Source organism: Accipiter gentilis, chromosome W (genome assembly GCF_929443795.1).
Source record: "Accipiter gentilis chromosome W, bAccGen1.1, whole genome shotgun sequence".
NCBI lineage: Eukaryota > Metazoa > Chordata > Aves > Accipitriformes > Accipitridae > Astur > Astur gentilis.
This window is the reverse complement of record NC_064918.1, coordinates 6111090-6119441: the sequence shown is the minus strand read 5'-3', so window position 1 is coordinate 6119441 and position 8352 is coordinate 6111090. Positions and strand designations below refer to the sequence as shown.

The 8352-nt window shown below is 43.5% G+C and overlaps 1 long non-coding RNA gene across 2 annotated transcripts; it reads left to right on the top strand.

Annotated features, from left to right (window-relative positions):
• Nucleotides 1-198: 198 nt before the first annotated feature.
• On the top strand, nt 199-5897 carry LOC126035416 (uncharacterized). Of its 2 annotated transcripts, none has more exons than XR_007504915.1 (5): nt 199-286; nt 1308-1396; nt 1934-2018; nt 3989-5016; nt 5604-5618. It is a non-coding gene; the product is annotated as an uncharacterized LOC126035416 (long non-coding RNA). The 2 variants fall into 2 exon arrangements; XR_007504916.1 differs by lacking the exon at nt 199-286 and adding an exon at nt 464-611 and having other exon boundaries at nt 5604-5897.
• Nucleotides 5898-8352: the final 2455 nt, after the last annotated feature.

Sequence of the window (8352 nt, the reverse complement as noted above, 5' to 3'; positions counted from 1 at the left end):
TAATGTGGGACAACAGGATCAGCTCAGCTCAGCCACCATCACCCCCACCATGACAACAACCCCACACTCCGCTGACCCAACAGCCTCCTCCGCAGCGAAAAGGGCGGGTCGACTGAGAAGCGGCCCCGGCTGGAAACGCTCCCTCGTGGTGCTTTGGTTCCTCCTGGCGGAGAGGCGGTGGTTCACATACCCCGAGGGCTTCGCGCCCGACTTGGCGGGGCCGGAAAGAAGAAAAAGTGGAACGGGAGAGGCTGGGACGGCGCTTTTTGCCGCCTGGGTCTGTCAGGTCAGGTCGGGAGGATGGAATCCGGGGCGGTTAGGTGGTGGGGCCGGTGGGGAAAGGAAGAAGAAGCGTGCCTTCCGGCAGCGTGTAGTACTGCGACTGTTCGGGCTGGAGCTGGGCTAGTGTTCGTCACAGCCCCGGGCGTCGTTCTGCTCTGTAAGTCGAGGTTTGGCCTTTTTAAAGTTCTTCATCTAGAGACAGAAGATAATGTAGGGGACGGCTGAGTAACGCGCAAGTGGTTCGTAATACGTCAGGCAGGGGAATGTCAGTTTGCGAGGCGCCGGTTGTGTAACCGGGGAACGGCTGTCTGGGCTGCTCGTGGAGCTAGGTGAGGTGGACTTAAAATTGATAGTATAAAGGCACTACTTCTTTCCCTGCTTTCCTGTTCAGCAAACTGTAGCGGTGACTGTAGAAAACGGATATTTGTCTCATAAGATGAGGAGGTGGAAGTGAGCCGTATGCAAGTTTCCTTTATCGTGAAACTCTACCATGAAGCATAAAATCACTAGAGCTGTATACTGCTGGCTCTTTAAATAAGCAGCAATCAGCTAGGAATATTTTTGGAGCTTCTGCACTTGAGCATTGTGTCGCAGTGGTTTTGGCGATGCTTAAAAGCTCGTAATATTTAATATTTTCTTTTATTTCTGTTCTAAAAATGTACTTTTCCCTGACCCACCTCCTTTAAGATCAGAAGAGCTATTTATGCTTCACTGATTGGTAATCAGGACTCTAGAGCTTATTTGAGCGTGAGTGTAAACTGATGTTAACTTTTTTGTTTTACTGGTTGTAAATTTCTTTGAGAAATATATTTAGTGTTTTGTGGGCGTACAGTTATACTGTATTTTTAAGGCTTAATAATGTTATTTTTACAGATCTGACACTGATTTAACCTGCAAAGCAGTAACCTGAAAAACAGTAACCTGATCTAACTTGAAATAAGTTTCATGATTGATTTACGTGGAAGTAGTATAGTTACCTGCTTTCTGTCATAATCATTTTGTAAAATGTTTACTTATCTTGGCAGGGAACAGCTTTAGAGACAGGAGCCAGAATGTTGAGAATTATGAGGAAATCTTCAGTGAACACATTGAAGTTATCAAGTTGTGCAATGAGGTAAACTTTTTCTCAAATTTTGGTACTTTATCTGTGAGCAAAAGAAATACTTAGGTTACTCTGAGTAAACTTTTTTTTCTTTAGTTTAAAAATTGGTATCCAAACAGAACACATAATTTCACATTGGGATTGGGCTTCATGCAAGTCAGAACGTGGAACTTGGGTTTGTAATTTTTCTGTAAACTTTTTTAGTTACCTGTGATTTTGATTGCCTAACATTTTTCATTGTTACATTTATATTATTTACACAAAAATTTAGATGTATTTAAAATATTATGGTTACTGACAACTTGTTTTGATGCTATCGTAGATTTTTACTGGACTTCCTAAATAATACTGGGGTTTGACTTGCTTTAAACCTTGTCATGCTTCTGCTTCCAAGTAGCTGGTATTTTGAGCTTATATAAATATCTGGCAACAGTATTGGTTCTTGCAGATATTTTTTGAGTTTATTTTTCTGTAATTGGCAAAAATATACCTACAAAGTAATTATTTATAATGATAACTTTTCTATATGATTTTTTTTTTCCTTTTAAGCATGTGTATTTCAGGAAGACAAAAATGAGAGTCATAAGTGTGACACAGCAAAACTGCAGTCTAAGAAACTACAATTCTCCACCAGGTATAAGGTTAAATTATTTTCTTAATAGTAAGGATTACTCTAAAAATGAGTAAGAATAATTTCTGAATTGTGTATTATTGTATTCTTTTGGTTGTTATTTATAGAATTTGGTGTATGAAGTGCGAACAGAGCAGTTAAAAGGTTCAAGGACTGAAAAGAAGTGTTTTGTATTGCTGCTGTTTTCTCAGTAGATGTATGGTATAAAGCCTTTAGGAAATAAAAAGAAAATATATAGATGTATAAGGAGTCAGGTCAGCTGTGAAGTGTGCTGGAACCCCTGTCCAGTTGCCTGAAATATTAATTGGTTATCAAGTAACTGATGATAACCAGCACATTGGACAAGGGGAAAAAAGACAGGAATCTGATTAAATAGAAAGAAGTTTTAAGTTACCATTAGTGTATTTTCTTTGCAGACTCAGGATAAAAGAGAATAAGAAGAATAAGATACTTGGAAAACAAAATTTCAATTAAAAAGAATTTTTGCTTGTTTTTGAGTAGCTGCACTGAGATTAAATGGAAATCAATTGACATAAGGTAGTGATGGGAATCAGGGCTGCTTTTTCCATGATGTTTTCGATCAAGATGGAGATAGGAAGAAAATATTGGTAATTGGTGGGTAACCAACTTCCTTAAAAAAAAATAAAAAAAAAAATTAATGGGATTCAGCACTACATATGTTAGCAGAAGTCTTTAACCTGCAGTCATGTACCTGAGAAGACTTAGTCTTCTTAGTTGCTAATGTCAACACAGTCTGTGTTGCTATGTATTACTGTTTCTATGTAGTTGTCTATGCAATGTCACTGCTGCCTACTGTATTGTATTGGTTTTGTCTGGCAAGGTTTTGGTAGCAGGGGGTGGGGTGGGGGTTACAGGGGTGGCTTCTGTAAGAAGCTGCTGGAAGCTTCCCCTGTGTTCGAGAGAGAGCGAGCCCATACCAGCTGGCTCTAAGACGGACCCGCCGCCAGCCAAGGCCGAGCCAATCAGTGATAGTGGTAACGCCTCTGTGATAACATTTTTAAGAAGGAAAAAAAGTTGGGACGGAGAGAAACTGCCGCCGGAGTGAGGAGTGAGAACATGTAAGAGAAACAAGCCTGCGGACACCAAGGTCAGTGAAGAAGGAGGGGGAGGAGATGTTCCAGGCGCTGGAGCGAAGATTCCCCTGCAGCCTCTGGTGAAGACCCTGGTGAAGCAGGCTGTCCCCCTGCAGTCCAGGGAGGTCCACAGTAGAGCAGATATCCACCTGTAGCCCGTGGAGGACCCCACGCCGGAGCAGGTGGGTTCCCGAAGGAGGCTGTGACCCCGTGGGAACCCTGCGCTGGAGTAGGTTCCTGGCAGGACCTGCGGATCTGTGGAGAGAGGAGCCCACGGAGCAGGTTTTCTGGCAGGACTTGTGACCCTGTGGGGGACCCACGCTGGAGCAGTGTGCTCCTGAAGGACTGCACACCATGGAATGGACCCATGCTGGAGCAGTTCGTGAAGAACTGCAGCCCATGGGAATGGCCCATGTTGGAGGAGTTCATGGAGGACTGTCTCCCATGGGTGGGACCCCATGCTGGAGCAGGGGAAGAGTGTGATCAGCCCTCGTCCTGAGGAGGTGAAGCGGCAGAAAATAACGTGTGATGACCATAAACCCCATCCCTGTCCCCCTGTGCCGCTGGGGGGGCTTGGTGGTTGTGGTGAAATCTGGGAGTGTAGTTGTGCCCGGGAAGAAGGGAAGGGTGGTGGGAAGGTGTTCTGAGATTTCGTTTTATTTCTCATTACCTTGCTCTGGTTGATTTGTAATAAATTGAGTTAATTTTGCAAATTGAGTCTGTTTTGCCCGTGACGGTAATAGTGAATGATCTCGACCCGCAAGCCTTTTGTTATATTTTCTCTCCCCTGTCCAGCTGAGGATGGGGGAGTGATGGAACGGCTTTGGTGGGCACCTGGTGTTCAGCCAGGGTTAACCCATCACATGTATTTATCCCCAGTTTTGCTTTGCTGAATACCTCAGTGTGTCACCTGGAGGCAGAGGTTCATTCCATACACAAGAAGATATCAGGACTCAGATAAGCAAGAAATCTCAAACATACTAATGTGTTATTTTAGAAACTGGAGGGAAAAAGGCAGTGTGTGTTGGAGTTTTTATCGGGGGGGTGTTGGTGAATTTCCAGCCTGCTACCTTGCTTCTGGTAAGATCAGTCTTTCTCCTTATCAAGATGTTAACGTATAACATGCTGCTTTAATGCCTCTCTGATGAAAGAGATCATATGTAGATGCTGAAGGAATGTTAGTTTAAATATTGTTGAATTCTGTTTGGCCTATCAAAGATAAACTAAAGTACTAGGAAAGTGAGTTCCTGAAACACAACTTAAATGGCTTGAGTAACTAAATTATAGATTAATTTCATAAAAATTTAGCTTGGCAGCTTATTTTCAAACTAAATAGGGTGTGAGAGGAAATATCTTTCAAGAAAATAAGAATTTAAAACTACTCAGTCCCATGTTTTCTTAACCTAGGTCAGTTTACATTTTCTACCCAAGAATTATGCTGTCTAGCTTCAGTACTTAAAGGAGAAATGACTTTTGACATTTGTTATTTAACAGCCAGTTCAGATGAATGTCAGCATCACAGTTGTATTGAACTGTGGCATGTTTTGTTATTGCTTCTGCAGAGTAAGATTTTACTGTGCTGATGATACTTTTCTGTAATGGCTTTTTCCTATTGTTTCTAAATTACAGCTGTTTTGAAGAGTTTCTCTTTTTTGAGAGAGATATTTGTTGAAAATGAAGTACATATCTTGAGAAATTTGAGGTGGTAGGGATTACAGATTGTCATGAGTTGTGGCTCTGAATCTTTTTTTTGGATAAGCTTTTTAGGAGCTTTCTTAAATATATTTAATTTTGTTAAAATCTATCATTTCTACATTGGGATCAGTCTGACAAATTATTTTTTTGTTTTGTTTGTCTCCAGGACATGTTAAATCTCTGCGTTCTGTCATTAATCCTCGTATATCCAGGTACGTCATGCTAGCTTATTTTTCAGATGTAACTGCCAGTCAGAGTATGTGATAAAAAGTCATGGGTTGTTACTATGCCTATCATGTGCATAGTTTATGTGCGTGTTCTAAATTAAAGTTACTACTTCCTTACTTTTACCCTTCTGACATTTCAGTATAGAACAGTTGTTGGTGTTGTCGTGGTTTAAGCCCAGCTGGTAACAAAGCACCATGAAGCTGCTCGCTCACTCTTCCCCCCAGCCCCGGGGGGATGAGGAGAAAATATAAAGAAAAGCTTGTGGATTGAGATAAGGACAGGGAGGGATCACTCACCACTTATGGTCATGGGCAAAAGACAGACTCAACTTGGGAAGAAACAAAATCAAATCAAAACAAGGATAATGAGAAGTAAAACCAAATCTCAAAACACCTTCCCCCCACCCCTCCCTCCTTCCTGGCTCAACTCCACTCCTGGTTTTTCTCTATCTCCTCCCCCTGGCAGTGCAGAGGGACAGGGGATGGGGGTTGGGGTCAGTTCGCCACACATTGTCTCTGCTGCTCCTTTCCTCCTCAGGGGGAGGACTCCTCACACTCTTCCCCTGCTCCAGCATGGGGTCCCTCTCACAGGAGACAATCCTTCATGAATTTCTCCAATGTGAGTCCTTCCCACGGGCTGCAGTTCTTCACGAATTGCTCCAGCATGGGTCCTTTCTGCAGGCCGATCTTCAGTCACAGACTGCTCCAGCACAGGCTTTCCCATGGAGTCACAGCCATCTTTGGGGGGCATCTGACTGCTCTGGCGTGGGGTCCTCCACAGGCTGCAGGTGGGCATCTACTTCACCATTAACCTCCATGGGCTGCAGGGGGTCAGCCTGCTGTCTCACCATGGGCTGCAGGGGCATCACCTCCTCCGGTGCACCTGCTCCCCCTCCTTCACTGATCTTGGTATCAGCATAGGTGTTTCTCTCGCATTCCAATCTCCTCCCCCACTGTAGGTTTCCCTTCTTAAATATGTTCTCTCAGAGGCACTACCACTGTCGCTGATTGGGTTGGCCTTGGCCAGAGGTGGGTCTGGCTTGGAGTCGGGGAAGCTTCTAGCAGCTTCTCACAGGAGTCACCCCTGCAGCCCCTTCCCCGCTACCAAAAACCCCACCACACAAACCCAAAGCAGTGTCAAGAGAGGTATTGGACCGATAAAATGTGATTCTCTTGTTTACATCAGCAGAACCAAAATTGGCCTCTTAGGGAAGCTCCAAATCCATGGTGGTTGCTGGGAGCCGAGCAAGGGGGAAGGAATGTCTTGGCAACTAGACCACCACCTTGGGCAGGGCTGTATACTTTGTGTTCATGGGAACACTCAGCCGTGTTAGATGAGGGCCTTAGTAACAAGGGCAAGGTAATTAGGGGCTGAGCTGCCAAAGGAATGGCATGGGGGTGAAGTTCCCTTGGAACACTACCTCTGTCCTTAGGGCAAATTCAGCTAGCATTAATGGTGAATATGGGGGCTGATCACAAGCCTGTGTTGCGCAGAGCCGGTGAAGCAGTTTTGGAAGCCTCTGGGCAAGGTCCTTCAGAAAGGAAGATTTGGCTGAACAGAATCAAGGACAACTTTGTGGGAACTTGGATGCTAGATTTGGGGCATAAAGGGTATATGTGTAATGGATTGTTTCAGGCACCAGGGGTTAGGGATTGGGATGGACGAGAGGGTGGAGGGGCTGTTTCTGTCTGTGGGGAGGGCAGGTGGGTGCAGAATGAGGCCAAGAAGTGGCCTTCCCCAGAAGTGAAGCATGGAAACCTCTTCCAAAACTTTTGAGTACTACCTATATGAAAAAAATCCACCATTTCAGTACTAACATAATTCAGTATCAGAATGTATGCTGTATCAGTTATGCAACAGAGGAAAAATGTTATTCATCTGGTGTGCTATTCTCAGTGAATATTAATTGTTTATGCAAATAACATCACTGAATAAAAAAATTACTGCAGTAAAAGTAATGTTTTCACTTTATGCAGAATCTGTAACATTGGCATTATGGCTCACGTTGATGTAAGGAAAACTGATGACAGAGAGAATGCTGTATTATTCTGGATACATAAGAACACTTGGTGGTGGTTTTGTATTTCAGTAGCTTTGAGAGATTTAATAGTATACAGTAACATGCAATGTAGTTAGAGGTTGTTGGTAGAATACTTGGCGTAGAAGCCAGTTGTTTCAAAGTTGTGCTGCAATATGAAATTCTAATGCACTTTATATTCTAAGGCAGTTGTACTCTGAGAGATCATAGATTAATATTTTTCTTTTACTTTTAGTGCATTATGATTTATTTAACATTTAATTAGAGGTTCTTGTTTTACATACTGTTCACTGGCTGTTCTGGTAAAGCTGTTTCTTCAGTTCTCTTTTGACCTGTAAAGAAACCAGATTAACAAAAAGTAACCATTTCTTTTGAAAGCCATAACACAGGAAGAATTCCTTGCTTCAACAACTCTCACAAAAATCTTAAAGATTGAAAGGGTCACAGCAGCCTTCATTTGTGCTACCTTTTGACCTTTTAAATTTAATTCCCTGTTCTCTACTGTGTATGAGAATGTTAGAAGATGTTAGGTTTGTGGAGCAGTTGAACTTGGTGGCCTGTTTATTTGAAAATGTGTGTCCTGGGTTCAGCTGGGATAGAGTTAATTTTTACAGGAACCTGGGAGGTGGGGGCATAGCCGGGGCAGCTGACCTGAACTAGCCAAGGAGCTATTCCATACCATGTGACATCCTGCCCAGTATATAAAGGGGAGCGGGCCGGGGGGGTGGTCTCTGTTTTCGGTGGGGGAAGTGGCGGAGCGTCGGGTGGTGAGCAGTTGCACTGTGCATCACTCTTTTTGTATACTTTTTTTTTTTTTCATTAGTGCCGTTGTTGTTGTTGTTGTTGTAATCTCTTTGTGTTTGTCCCAGTAAACTGCCTTTATCTCAACCCTCGAGGTTCCAGTTTCTTTTTCTTTTCTCTCCTCCGTCTCCTCCCCATCCCACCGGAGGGGGGCGGAGGAGTGAGCGAGCGGCTGCGTGGTCCTTTGTTACAGGCCGGGCTGAAACCACAACAGTCTTTTTTGGCGCCCAACGTGGGGCACGAGGGTTGAGATAACAACAGATCTGGCCAGAGCGTGTTGAAACAAATTTGCCAAACGCATCTCTTAGATATATAGATGTTAGTCACAATGTTGTTTCATTTGTTTACATGGTGGCGTTTTGTAAGCTCTGATATGCTCTATGTATTGCCTGTAGTTGCGTATCTCATCTCTGGGAGAGTGATTGGGATTATCATTTTGCTGTACTGGGCAATGTCGACTTATGAAATGATTACATCACTG